At 45.6% G+C, this 14,417-nt stretch overlaps 2 non-coding genes across 2 annotated transcripts; both read right to left on the bottom strand.

The window, feature by feature from the left end:
* Window positions 1–9,704: 9,704 nt before the first annotated feature.
* trnal-cag (transfer RNA leucine (anticodon CAG)) lies at window positions 9,705–9,786 on the bottom strand. Its single transcript has one exon. It is a non-coding gene; the product is annotated as a tRNA-Leu (tRNA).
* Window positions 9,787–13,029: 3,243 nt separating this feature from the next.
* On the bottom strand, window positions 13,030–13,111 carry trnal-cag (transfer RNA leucine (anticodon CAG)). Its single transcript has one exon. It is a non-coding gene; the product is annotated as a tRNA-Leu (tRNA).
* Between the last annotated feature and the right edge of the window lie 1,306 nt (window positions 13,112–14,417).

Genomic DNA, 14,417 nt, shown 5'->3' with positions numbered 1-14,417 from the left:
GTTTCTGCTTTAGGGATGGTTGTAGGGAAGTGTAACGTTTACACAGATAGGGGTGTAAGAGCTGGAGAAGGTTATGGAGATGATCAGATTGGTGGGGGGACCGGAGGAGCTTACATTGACAGGGCGGGTGATAGCGATGGGAGAATGTTTCAAAGGTAGGAAGTCTTGTAGAAACTGATCGGGAGAGTCACAAGCATTGGAGCTGGTTCCACAGATCGGGGGTTTTACAGGGTCCTGAGGGGATTACGCAGATAGGGAGGATTGTAGGATGTCCACATTTTCAGAGTGTTTCAGGACTGGAAAAGGTTACACAGTTAACGAGGGATGTTGGAGCTCACAGAGACTCGGAGGTTTGAAGGGGTTGGGGCTGATTATGGACAGATGGATATATTTAGGGACAGTAATATGGAACGCAGAGGGAGAATTTAGATTAGATTCCCTACAGCATGAGAAAAGGTACTTCCGCCCAACAAGTCCACACCAACTCTCCAAAGAGCACCCCACCCAGACCCACTTCTCTCTGACAACGAAGCTAACACTATGGGCAATTCAGCATGGCTCATTCACCTGACCTGCACATCTTTGGACTGTGGGAGGAAACTGGAGCACTCGCAGGAAACCCACACAGACGCAGGGAGAAGGTGCAAACTCCATATAGACAGTCACCCAGTGGTGGAATCGAACCTGGGTCCCTGGCGCTGTGAGGCACCATTGCTCACCACTGAGCCACCGTGTTCCCCCAAATTGCAGAATTACACAAAGAGAGAATGTTTGAGGTGCTGGGAGTGGAGGAGCAAACAGAGATGTGGAGTGCTGTTGTGGTTTGAAAAGGATCTGGAGGTGTTTTTACGGATAAGGAGTTCGGTAGGGATGGGAGAAATTTACTGTGGTCGTGTGGTGCTATAGGCCAGAAGGCAGGAGTGTGATCAGACCTGCAGAAAGTTACAGTGATCTCATGCTCTCCTGGGGCTTGGGGAAGGTACCCAGGTGGGTACGTTGGTCCAGGCTGGAGGATTTTACAGAGACAGGGGCACTGTAAGTATTGTGCCATACGACAGAAATAGGGATTATTGTATGGATGCAGGATAAGATTATTGAGATTGGACATGTTATCGACACTGGAGCAATTTACACACGGGGAGAGTCGTCAGCATCGGAGTAGGTTTCAAATATACAGCAAGATGATGGGAGGGGTTTGGTTTGGTTTTGGTCAAGGGTAGTATGGGGGTGGGCATGAAATGCTGGACAGCCAGAGAAGCAATATCCTACGAGTGAATTAAAATCAACCCTGCTTGGGTCAGTGTCCTGGCCAATCGTGTCGCAGGTCTATGGACAGGGCTTTCTCCTGACAGAGATAATGCAGCGACAGGGTTCAGGTGAAAGGAGCTTCCCAAATCCAAAGAGAAATGGTAACTCATCGGAACTGCATGGGAATGTGGCTGAAGACAAGCAGGAAGGAACAGGAAGGGACAGAGTTTAACTAAAACTGTACATCAGTGAATTGGGCTGTGACAGGACATTCTGGGAAAGAATAAGTTATAATGTTGTTTCGTTTGGAATTGCCAAAATATCTGCAAAAAGGTAATAGACTTATGACACACATTTAAATGCGATTTAGTCAGCAGAGAAATGTGGTTACAGGGTGAACAAAAGGTGGAACGTAAATATTCAACGGTACACAACCTTGTGGGATCTCAGGCAGAATAGGACTGCCGGATGGGTAACCCTGACAGTAATCAATAACAAAGGCATTACAGAGAAAGCATGTGGCCTCACATGATGTGGCTGAATCAGACTAAATGTGAATCCTGGGTCCCATGTGTCACAAACACAAGCAGATGAACCTTTTCTTTAGGCTGCCAGCAGCATTTCATTGTTCATCCCTGCATTAAACAGAAATTCAATGGAATTTGTACAAAGGCATTATGATAATTTTGGGAGACTTCAATCTTTGCATGATCTGGCACAGTCACCCTGGCAAGAGTGATATTATCCGAGCTCCTCTTTGAATGTGTTTGTCAATGTTTCTTTGAATAACATATTGTGCAAGTGGCTCTGGATGTCACTATTTCAGATCGACCATTTGGTGATGAAGATGAGTGAAGGAGTGATGTCACACAGATCCTCCAAGAGATTGCAATATAGTGGAATTCAAAGAGATTATCAGGTTTTCAAGTGACCATAAGGCACACCCGAGCATCAGAAACAAAGCCAATTACATGAATTTGAGAGGAGAACTGACCAAGCTAAACAGGGGACACAGACTGAAATGTATGGCTGTAAATGGACAGTGGGAATCAATTAGAGCAGTAGAGATGTACAACAAAGAAACAGACCTCCTGAAGAAGGGCTTATGCCCAAAACATCGATTCTCCTGCTCCTTGGATGCTGCCTGACTTGCTGAGCTTTTCCAGCAACACATTTTTCAGCTCAAACAGACCCCTTCGTCCAATTCGGCCACGCCGACAAGATATCATAACCAATCTGGTTCCATTTATCAGCACATATCCCACTAAACCCTTCCTATTCATGTACCCATCCAGATGCCTTTTAAATGCTGTAATTGTACCAGGTTCCACCATTTCCTCTGGCAGTTGATTTCGTACATACAGCAACCTCTGTGTGAAAACGTTGCCCCTTAGGTCCCTTTCAAATCTTTCACCTCTCCGCCCTGGACCTATGCCCTCTAGTTCTGGACTCTCCCACCTCAGGGAAATGACCTTGTCTGTTTTTCTTATCCATGCCCCTGCTGACTTTATAAACCTCTATATGGTCACCCCTCAGCCTCTGACACTCCAGGGAAAACAGCCCAGTTGATTAGCCTCTTCCTGTCGCTCAAATCGTCCAATCCGGGCAACATTATTGTAAATAATTTCTGAACCCTTTGAAGTTTCACAAATTTCTTCCGATAGGAATGAAACTAGAATAGCACGCAATATTCCAAAAGTAGCCTAACCAATGTCCTGTACAACCACAAGATGACCTCCCAACTCTTATACTCGATACTCTGACCAATAAAGGAAAGCATACCAAATATATTCTTCACTATCCTACCTACCTGCCACTCTATTTTCAAGGAACTATGAACATGCACTCCAGGTCACTTTGTTCAGCAACACTCCCTAGAACTAAACCATTAAGTGTATAAGTCCTGCGAAGATTTGCTTTTCCAAAATGAAGCACCTCACATTGATCTACATTAAACTCTATCTGCTATTCTTCACTCCATTGGCTCATCTGATAAAGAGGGGACAGTGAGGTCTGCAGATGCTGGCGATCCCATATCCCTCTTCACTCTTTGTGCCCAAGTATGGGATGGTTCCTTCCGGAATGTGAGAATTAGAAAGAAAGCTTAGGGAAATTGAAGAGGTTGGTACAGCTGTTAGTGCTAGCACACCTGAGGGAATGGTGTCGAGGTGTTCTGAGTGAGGGAGTGGGCAGCACAGACACCAGGCAGAGTTGGGCAGAGGGGCAGAGAAGAGATTAGAGAGAGACTGAGAGAAGATGCTGCATTCACTGAGAGTGGGAGAACATGAGCCTTGGTGGGAGGTGGGTGCAGTAACAGAGAGAGTGAGGGTGAGGTCATAAAGTGCAGATGGTGCCACATACCCTGGTAGAGGGGAGAAGATCATTGACATCCTTCCTACACTGCTAGGCATTCACCCAGAAGGCTGGCACCTCACTGACCCAGGGGTCAGCCTCAGACCAAGCTGGAAGGGTCTGGTGTCATAGCTTCCCCTGCCAGCCCTGGAGGAAGATAATGTCCCTCTCATGCACCATGTCATACCCCAGGACCAGGGGCTTGTCCACAATGGGGAGCCCCAGTTTTACCCCCTCTGCCATGTCCAGGCCAGTTTCAGATTCACAATCCAAGAGTATAATGACTTTTTAAAGATGGCTCTCGGAAACAGGGAGTCCGATGCATTCTGGGATATCCAGGCAGTGGGCAGTTCTCATGACAAAGGGGAAAATCATCGCGTTAGTATCAGATGAGAGGAAGACTTCACGGGCAGGGAGATAGTTAATGAGGCAGATTGGGGATGGTATCATGAGAAAATGCAATTCACCTTGTGGAGCGAAACCCTCCATGAAACCCGAATAAAATGAGACTTGACCAAATCATAAAATGGGTTAGGCCTCTGTCTGTCTGAATCAAAATAGGGATAAAATATTGGCAGCAACAAACTTGGAGCGGAGAATTATGCAGGAGATTCAAATACTTAAAATAGGGGTAATACGATGTTCCAGAATATTAAAAGGAGCCGTGGAAAAACTCCTGCCTTATAGTTACCTACATTATACATCCTCACTGGATGCAGGGATGATGCCGGAGGACAGGAGAATGGCTTATACCGCAACTTTTTTTAATGTGGAGCAAGGGACTGACTGAATAGGTCACGGCTGGAATTCTGAGACAGTGGATAAACGGTCACTGAGGAAGTCCCAGGGACTCCAGGGCAGGCGGTCTGGATTTGTTCAAGGAAGAGCGTGTGTAATTAATCCGACTGTGTCGGTTTGAGGCAGTAACTTGTAACTGCATGTGACTTACTTGGATTTAACGAAAGATCCCATGGCAGACTGTTTAAAACCAGAAACTATGGGGTCCAGGTGAATGAAGCAAAAAAACCCAGAGAAGTGCAAGGCAAGGCATTTGGGGACATCAATAAAAGAGAGGAATACAAAATAGAGAGCATGGTCAGTGTGGGCAGATAAATGATGGTAGCTGGAAACACCAATAATCTTGTTAATGGAGCAAATGGCATCATTTCCTCTGTCAGCCAAAGTGCAGAATTTCAGAACAGGAAACTTATGCTGGAACTGTATACATAATGGGTTCAGTTACAGCTTGAGGACTGTGTGCAGTTCTGCTCACCTTATCACATGGAAGGATGGAATTGGACTGGAGTGTACAGAGGAGATCCGTTACCCTGTGACTGTGGAAGTGCAGTTATGAGGAAAGATTGGAATGGAGGATTGTGCGAGGCGATTTGATTGGGGTGCACATATTGTCAGGGACATGGGTAGAAAGTGAGAGAATACCTTGTTCCTTTGGAGAGCTCAGTTACCAGTGGCAAATATTTAATGTAATTGGTTGAAATATTAGACAAGTGATGAGGAAAGTTGTTATTTCACCCAGAGTATGGTCAGGATCTGGGAGTCACACATAGAATCGGAGTAGATGCAGAAACTCTCAAACCATTTGAAAGAGGTACCGGGATCTGCACCTGACGTCCTACAGTGTCCTGGGAGACAGAACTAGGGCTTTCAAAACAACGTTACATCTCGTCCAATGCAGATAGTGGACAGAGTCATCACTTCTATACTGTGCTATTTTCTGAAGTTTTCAAAGTTTACCAGTATCTGATTGGATTAATACGCAGGGATGAGGGGTGAGGGCAGGGAGGAGTAGTGTGTGAATTGATTACCATCACAATAATACTGATCCCATCCTTTATCCACAATGCTACTTCACTGTGTTGGCCTATTTATCCTTTCTGTATAAATGGTCACACTGCAGCCACATCTCCATAATGACAGCTACATCTGACCTGGTTCGCACTATTTAAAGCAACCATTTCTCTGGCCTTGTTGAAAATTTCCCAGTTTCATTCTTGCTCCATTGAAGGCTGCTCTCAGTCAACTAATGTTTCTCACTCTCAATTATTGCATATCATTCTCTACCATCATCCAGAACTTTACAATAAAATGATCACTGCACCCCAAAACGTTGCCCTACTGACACTGGATCCACTTGCCCCACCTCTTTCCCAAGGACCAAGTCCAACAGTACATGCTCTCTTGGGCTGGATACATCCTCCTTCAGTGAGCTCTCCTCCATGTAATCCAGGAACACTTGACCCTCGTGAACCTTCACCACCAGTATCTGGAAACATTAAGTTTCTCAGTATAACCGATCTGTATTATTATCATCGCTCTCATAAGATCCTGCATATTTATTCTCTCCAACATTTCTTTCGTTGCTGGTCGACAGACTGTACCTCACAGTGTAAGTGTACATTTGTTGTTCTGTAGCTCCAGCCAAATTCATTCTGTCCTTGGACGGATCCTCTTTCTCTTGGATGCCTTAACTAACTCTAATCTAAACCAATGCTTCTACCTTCATCGCTTTCCTTCCCTTCTATCATTTTAGAATCCTTTATACTCAGCAATATTTAACACCCAGTCCTGCCATTCCTTGAGCCAACTCTCGGTGATCAGTCTATCAGATTCCCACACACCAATCTGCATCTGGAATTCTCCAAACTCCGAATATTCATGTCTATGCAGAGTACCTCAGATTAAGGCTTTCTTTCTCACTCCATCTTCCACTGATAAACTTGTTGTTGTAAATTAGTACCAACTGTATCTCCCATTATTTTGAGAATTCTGGTAGTCTCCTCTACTATTCCTTTTTGGATCCTAAGCACACGCCAAGTTATTTTCAATCCGTCCCAAACACCCCGTAAGAAATTCAGTCCCAGCTCTGTCACGTTAGCCCATCCAGTTTGTACAGTTGCTGTCCCAATGTCTTAGGAATCTGAAGCCCGTCCTGCAGCATAACCATTTCAGTCACACTCTCATCGACCTAAAACTCCGAGTCCTGTTCTCAGTTGGACACGGAACTGGGAGTATTCCAGCGATTGTTACATTTGCGGACCGGCTTGCTAACCATCCACGGAGCTCCCTAAATTCTGATGCCCAGACCACTTCACCCTTCCTACCCAGGTCATTCCTACCAACATGAACATGACATTTGACTGCTCACTGTCCCGCAGACGTATGTCCTGCAGCCACCGTGACATTCTTAACCCCACTCTCCTGGAATTACAGAAACACTGACACCTTCTTCACTTTCCTGACTCCCCTGTGCCTATTGCTCCTCCTTCCTTCTCCCTCCCCACCTGTACAGTCAGGCTGCTTGTGGTACCACAGATATGGCTCTGACTGCCCTCCCTTGAGCAGCCTACACCTTCATCAGCTCCCAAACTGGGACACTTTATTGGGAGGGAGATATCAGGATATTCTTCCATTCCCTGAATGTTTCCCTTCGATTGTCTTGACCCACAGACCCTCCCTTCTTCCAGGCCGTTATGTATGCAGGGTGATCTGCTCTCTGTGTGTGCTATCCATCCTAATTCTCAGCATCTCATTTGTCCCATAGAGTCTCCAGTCCCTGTCTGAGCTCCATGACCCAGTGTCCATCTAGGGAACAAGCAGGGGCTATGACTTCCCAATGTAACAGAACACATTTTCCATCTGGCAAACATGTCTTGCAATGTCGTAAAATGCAACATCTGGAGTAACTTAATTAATTATTAAGAATGAAATTAAATCAGGGAAATAACAATATGGTTAAGTCCCTTATTCCAATGTGGTCTACTCAGGTTTATTTATTATATTGGCTGAGAATTTCACTTCTCCCTCTTATTTCTGTGTTCAACCCTGATTTCAGAAGTTCAAAAAATAAATTTGCTAACTTATAGCAATTAACTGAAAGTCGCCAATAACGGTGTATTAATCAGATAATGAACTTACAGCTTTTTCTGTGATGGCGCTTGCACTTCTTTCAAACTCAATGCATGCAGATTCCAGCAGCAGAAAGTTATTTCCGTGACTGCCAGGGACGTGTAATCCTCCAGCTCCCACTCCACTCTGCTCCCTCACAGGGTCACCGTCTCTGTGACTGCCAGGGACGTGTAATGCTCCAGCTCCCACTCCACTCTGCTCCCTCACAGGGTCACTCTCTCTGTGAATCCCAGGGACGTGTAATCCTCCAGCTCCCACTCCACTCTGATCCCTCACAGGATCACCGTCTCTGTGACTCCCAGATACGACTAGGACTCGATCCTCAGTGCTGATTTATATCCTCCCACTTTGCTGCCTCTGTAACTCCCAGGTGTGAGTTAGCATCAAGCTCCTGCCCCAAGTTGTTCCCTCACATGGTCACTCCCTCTGTGACTCGGTGTTGGTTTCCAGCTTCCTGCTCTGCTGTTTCTCCAACTTCAAATCTCAATCGGCCTCGATCCTCACTGCTGATTTATATTCGTCGGTTCTGTGCTGCTCTCTCTCAGGTTGTCTCCCCTTGTGACTCCCAGGTAATGGTAGGCCTCAAACCTCAGCTAAGATTTATAACATCTCATTCCATACTGTTCTCTTACAGGATCGTCGTTGTGCCTGGAAGATGGTGGAAAAGAGGAGGATTAGACAAAGCAGAGGGTATTGCAGTGATTGAGCGAGCTATATCGGATGGAACAGTTCATCTGGGAGCTAGGCAGACCTGCAGCAACTAAAGCAGGTTACTGGAATAAACAGTGAGAGTTCCAGACATTGAAGAAGGCAAAGGAAATAGAGAGATAGTGGCTTGTTCATGACGGAGATTTGTAGAGTCTAAAGGGCTTTTTCTGAGCTGCTTACACAGATGTTAGACTTCAACAAATGCAAATTGACCGTCAACAAGTGTATGCTACTGGAGACTGTTGGTTGTGAAAGAGTTAGAAGACTTGCAGTAACTGGAGGGAATATAAACGTTTGGAGCACTGGTGGTGTTCAATGACCCTCAGGACATGAGGAGGTGCAGACAATGGGAGCATTCTAAAGAGTGGGGATTGTAGGGGCTGGAAGTCCCGAGATGGATAAGGATGATGAAAAGTGCCAATTTAGCACACGCAACAATTGTAATTATAGAGATTTAAGGAAGGGAACCAGTGCTGTCATTGAATACAGTTATATGGAGAGTTACAGAAACTGAAGGGCTTACAAATTAAAAAAGTGAGAGATTTTAGGTGATCAGAAGTTTAAACAAGAATAAAGAAATTTTAGAGATCTCTAGCACAGATGGGAATGGAAGAGGTGAGATAGTGTGAGGAACTATAAGAGTTATAAGTCGGTGAGGATGGAACGACTTCCTTACTTTTGCTCCGACTGACCATACTCTGTGAAATTTTCCCAGATCCTCAGTTAAGGACTTTTGCAGCTGGAAGTTTCCTCAGAAACCCTGTTAACTCGTAAAGCATTGAGCGAATCCCAAAACAGAAAGCATTTAACACGGAACACAAACAAAGCTGGCATACCTAATGCATTTTCAGACACAGAGATGCATGAATGCAAAATGTGAGACAGTCCGAAGGCATGATTTATAAAGTAATGTCACAACTAACAACAGGACAATTCCAAACTACTCTTTCACACATACTGCAGCCTTAGGGAACCACCACTTCCCAGAGAAAGAAAGAACCTAATAAGTATGGGCCATAAAAAGTGAATTTCACCAATCACAGTCTCGATTAGATTACCTTTCCCTTCCGATGTCTCCAGGACGGAAACGAAGGAAATGGGAGAAATTCAACAACATATCACATCGAAATTCGTTGGAATGATTTTCCCATTGGCCAAAAAAACAAATAGCGACGAATCGAGTCACCCCAGGACTTTGTTTCACAACAGCGATGAAGTAACAGTCTCCATTCGGTTCCAGTACAAGCTCAACTTGCCTGGAACAGCACAGCTGCTTGCGATTCTCTGCGCGGTGAGGCGAACACGATCATGACAGACAGAGACACATTGAAATATTCGGCACTATCCCACAACACAGTTAATTCCCCGGGAAGCAAAGCCATTTTTCTTTTGTTTTCAACATCAATACAGTGGGGACAAAAACAGCATTTTAACAAAAAAGCTGCAGCGTTGGAGTTGATCTGCAGAAATGGCAGTGGTGGGATCCGAACCCACGCCCCTTTCGAGACTGGAACCTGGATCCAGCGCCTTAGACCGCTCGGCCACACTACCAGCCGGCCGCGCGCACCATTTTCTTGCATTTCCAACTGTGCTCTCCTGCATAACAACAGATGCCAAGTCACATGAAAATGGTTCCATGATCCCTCTCCGACTCGCACAGCTGCTGGGATGTGCCCGTCTACAATATCAATTTCGCAGCAGATAATGAGAGCCCATCAATCCAGACAAAAATCAATGGTAAGCTGAGTCTATCTTCTCAGACTCTTTTCAGCTCCAAATGTATCTGTGAGAATATATGTTCGGTTATGATTTGGTCAAATAACCACGAGCTGCTTGACATTACTGCAATTTCGATTCTTGCTTTGCTAAATGATTTCACCCATTGCTTGAAACAGGGCAAGTTTCACGTTTACACGGAACATGAAGCACACCGGACTACAGGGAAAATGCACAAAGCCGTGTTCCACATCATACCGTGCAGCGTAATTTCAGTCACTGTGCCTGTTTTGCAGAAAAAGAGTCCCAAACAATGTACTCCACCCTAAAACCGGAGGTCGCATTCCTATTCGAGAACGACAGATCACATTGTGACGATGCTCTGACCTCGGAGCCAGTTCGAGATGCCACTTTCCTTGCCTTTTACCCTAACCGTGCAATTTGCTGCAGAGATGTTCACTCCTGGACATCAGCCACATGGATAGCAACTGAGTTGGAAACCTGTGTGGGAATCGACGAGAAGCGACTCAATAAATTTTGCTCAATTCCATGGTGCTTATTGGAAATGCAGTTTCTGTTCACTTCAATCTAAAAGGCAGTTTCTCAACATAGTAACAAAGTCAAAAGGTAATTACCTCACCCCACCCCCACTCCGGAAGAGGTGCTAACTGCCCTTGATTGCTTTTTGTTCTCGATGTGAAGAGCTCTCACGCCTCTGAGTCACCTTCACGTGTCTGGTTGCTGAGTGAGTCACAAAGAAGGAGTTTCTACAGAGCTGCAACTGCCTGACTTCCCCACTCGACTTCCCCGTTTACATTTTCCTGCTCCTCAGTGATTTCAAGAAAACCAAATGGATGCGATGTCATACTGTAACCTCTCTGTCGATTCCTCCGTTTCAGTTCCAACGTGGCTTAGGTCTCGGGGCGCACCTTAATACTAGCGACACCATGAAAGCACAGGTCCAGAGGTTCCTCTGAGAGTGTAATTTCTTTTATTGCTGTTGCTGATTGAAAGAGCCACTCAAGTGCGAACTGCTCCAAAACATGATTCAGGACCTCTGGTGCCAATTCTCGTACGTTGAATAACGACAGACAGCTTCCAAACGAGGCCTTTCAGAGACGCCTTTGGGGGACATTTAACAGACAGACAAGTTCAGGAATCCGTGGTGCACTGTGACACCAGCGCATCAGCTTCTTCCCTGTCTTTGAACCGAGCCGCCTGCGCAAGGAATGCAAATGCGGTACTGCTTTTCGTAGAAGAATCAGAAGGGGGTAACTACACTCTCAAACAGAATTGCATATGATCAGAACCAGTTTGGATAAAAACTTTACATTTCTTTGCACAGTCATTAAATGGAATTGCATTACATTTCACTACGCGAGCAGATTTGTTCAAGCAACTTCGAAGGCAGGTTTGCAGATGGGAAAGCAAGCAAGAAAGCACCGTTCTTGCCCATGCAAACGGCTGCCGTTGAAGAACAAAGCAGTTTCTGCCCAGTTTCGAACTGGGGACCTTTCGCGTGTGAGGCGAACGTGATGACATCTACACTACAGAAACAAGCCGCAGCCGCCCGTCCGGCAGCTCAGGGGCATCCAGCACTGAAAGTTGAAGCCATTCTTCGTTTCACCTTTCTGTTTCCAACAGCTCGTTGTTGTCCAGCGTAATTGACATCTTCAAAACATAAAAAAAAGACTCGTGAAATTGATGATAAAATATAGACAAGGATGTGGTCAATGTTTGGACCGTAGGGCGAGGTGGACTAGGCTGGGACGACTTTCCCTGCAGCGTAACGACTGCGACATGATCTAATGGAAGGGTTGGAAACTGAGTATTTACGTGTTTTACCCAAGTTGGGGTGAGTTGAAAACTCGAGAGCATAGGTTTAAGGTGAGTGGGCTGAAATTGACAAAGGACCTGAGGCACATTTCCCACACAGAAGGTTGTGCGTGTATGGAATGAGCTACCAGAGGAAGCGGAGGAGGCTCAGAAAATTGCATGAGTTTCTGGATAGGATGGGTTGAGAGGGTTTGGGGCCAAATACTGGGGAACCGGACTTGTTTATATTTGGCTATGTGCTGAGCATGGACGAGATACACCGAAGTATCTGTTTCCACGCGGTGTCCCCCAAAAACGTTGTGTTGCTTACACCTGCTTTAAAGGATTACTTTTTAGCGGAGCTTGCCGTCGCAGTCTGTGGCACAATCCTTTACTGTGTTCGATGCTCACGGGAAAGGTAGTATTGCGAAACACTGCAGAAAGGAACGACTTCCTTACTTTTGCTCCGACTGACCATACTCTGTGAAATTTTCCCAGATCCTCAGTTAAGGACTTTTGCAGCTGGAAGTTTCCTCAGAAACGCTGTTAACTCGTAAAGTATTGAGCGAATCGCAAAACAGAAAGCATTTAACACGGAACACAAACAAAGCTGGCATACCTAATGCATTTTCAGACACAGAGATGCATGAATGCTAAATGTGAGACAGTCCGAGGGCATGATTTATAAAGTAATCTCACAACTAACAACAGGACAATTCCAAACTACTCTTTCACACATGCTGCAGCCTTAGGGAACCACCACTTCCCAGACAATACTGAAAAGAGTGAAAGAAAGAACCTAATAAGAATGGTCCATAAAAAGTGAATTTCACCAATCACAGTCTCGATTAGATTACCTTTCCCTTCCGATGTCTCCAGGACGGAAACGAAGAAAATGGGAAAAATTCAACAACATATCACATCGAAATTCGTTGGAACGATTTTCCCATTGGCCGAAAAACCGAATAACGACGAGTCGAGTCACCCAAGAACTTTGTTTCACAACAGCGATGAAATACCGGTCTCCATTCGGTTCCAGTACAAGCTCAACTTGCCTGGAACAGCACAGCTGCTTGCGATTTTCTGCGCGGGAGGCGAACACGATCATGACAGACAGAGACACTTTGAAATATTCGGCACTATCCCACACCACAGTTAATTCCCCGGGAAGCAAAGCCATTTTACTTTTGTTTTCAACATCAATACAGTGGGGACAGAAACAGCATTTTAACAAGCTGCAGCGTTGGAGTTGATCTGCAGAAATGGCAGTGGTGGGATCCGAACCCACGCCCCTTTCGAGACTGGAACCTGGATCCAGCGCCTTAGACCGCTCGGCCACACTACCAGCCGGCCGCGCGCACCATTTTCTTGCGTTTCCAACTGTGCTCTCCTGCATAACAACAGATGCCAAGTCACATGAAAATGGTTCCATGATCCCTCTCCGACTCGCACAGCTGCTGGGATGTGCCCGTCTACAATATCAATTTCGCAGCAGATAATGAGAGCCCATCAATCCAGACAAAAATCAATGGTAAGCTGAGTCTATCTTCTCAGACTCTTTTCAGCTCCAAATGTATCTGTGAGAATATATGTTCGGTTATGATTTGGTCAAATAACCACGAGCTGCTTGACATTACTGCAATTTCGATTCCTGCTTTGCTAAATGATTTCACCCATTGCTTGAAACAGGGCAAGTTTCACGTTTACACGGAACATGAAGCACACCGGACTACAGGGAAAATGCACAAAGCCGTGTTCCACATCATACCGTGCAGCGTAATTTCAGTCACTGTGCCTGTTTTGCAGAAAAAGAGTCCCAAACAATGTACTCCACCCTAAAACCGGAGGTCGCATTCCTATTCGAGAGCGACAGATCACATTGTGACGATGCTCTGACCTCGGAGCCAGTTCTAGATGACACTTTCCTTGCCTTTTACCCTAACCGTGCAATTTGCTGCAGAGATGTTCACTCCTGGACATCAGCCACATGGATAGCAACTGAGTTGGAAACCTGTGTGGGAATCGACGAGAAGCGACTCAATAAATTTTGCTCAATTCCATGGTGCTTATTAGAAATGCAGTTTCTGTTCACTTCAATCTAAAAGGCAGTTTCTCAACATAGTAACAAAGTCAAAAGGTAATTACCTCACCCCACCCCCACTCCGGAAGAGGTGCTAACTGCCCTTGATTGCTTTTTGTTCTCGATGTGAAGAGCTCTCACGCCTCTGAGTCACCTTCACGTGTCTGGTTGCTGAGTGAGTCACAAAGAAGGAGTTTCTCCAGAGCTGCAACTGCCTGACTTCCCCACTCGACTTCCCCGTTTACATTTTCCTGCTCCTCAGTGATTTCAAGAATACCAAATGGATGCGATGTCATTCTGTAACCTCTCTGTCGATTCCTCCGTTTCAGTTCCAACGTGGCTTAGGTCTCTGGCGCACCTTAATACTAGCGACACCATGAAAGCACAGGTCCAGAGTTTCCTCTGAGAGTGTAATGTCTTTCATTGCTGTTGCTGATTGAAACAGCCACTCAAGTGCGAACTGCTCCAAAACATGATTCAGGACCTCTGGTGCCAATTCTCGTACGTTGAATAACGACAGACAGCTTCCAAACGAGGCCTTTCAGAGACGCCTTTGGGGGACATTTAACAG

This window comes from Chiloscyllium punctatum, unplaced genomic scaffold (genome assembly GCF_047496795.1).
Source record: "Chiloscyllium punctatum isolate Juve2018m unplaced genomic scaffold, sChiPun1.3 scaffold_278, whole genome shotgun sequence".
Taxonomy (NCBI): Eukaryota; Metazoa; Chordata; class Chondrichthyes; order Orectolobiformes; family Hemiscylliidae; genus Chiloscyllium; species Chiloscyllium punctatum.
The sequence above is the reverse complement of the archived record's forward strand: the minus strand, read 5'-3'. Positions and strand labels throughout refer to the sequence as shown.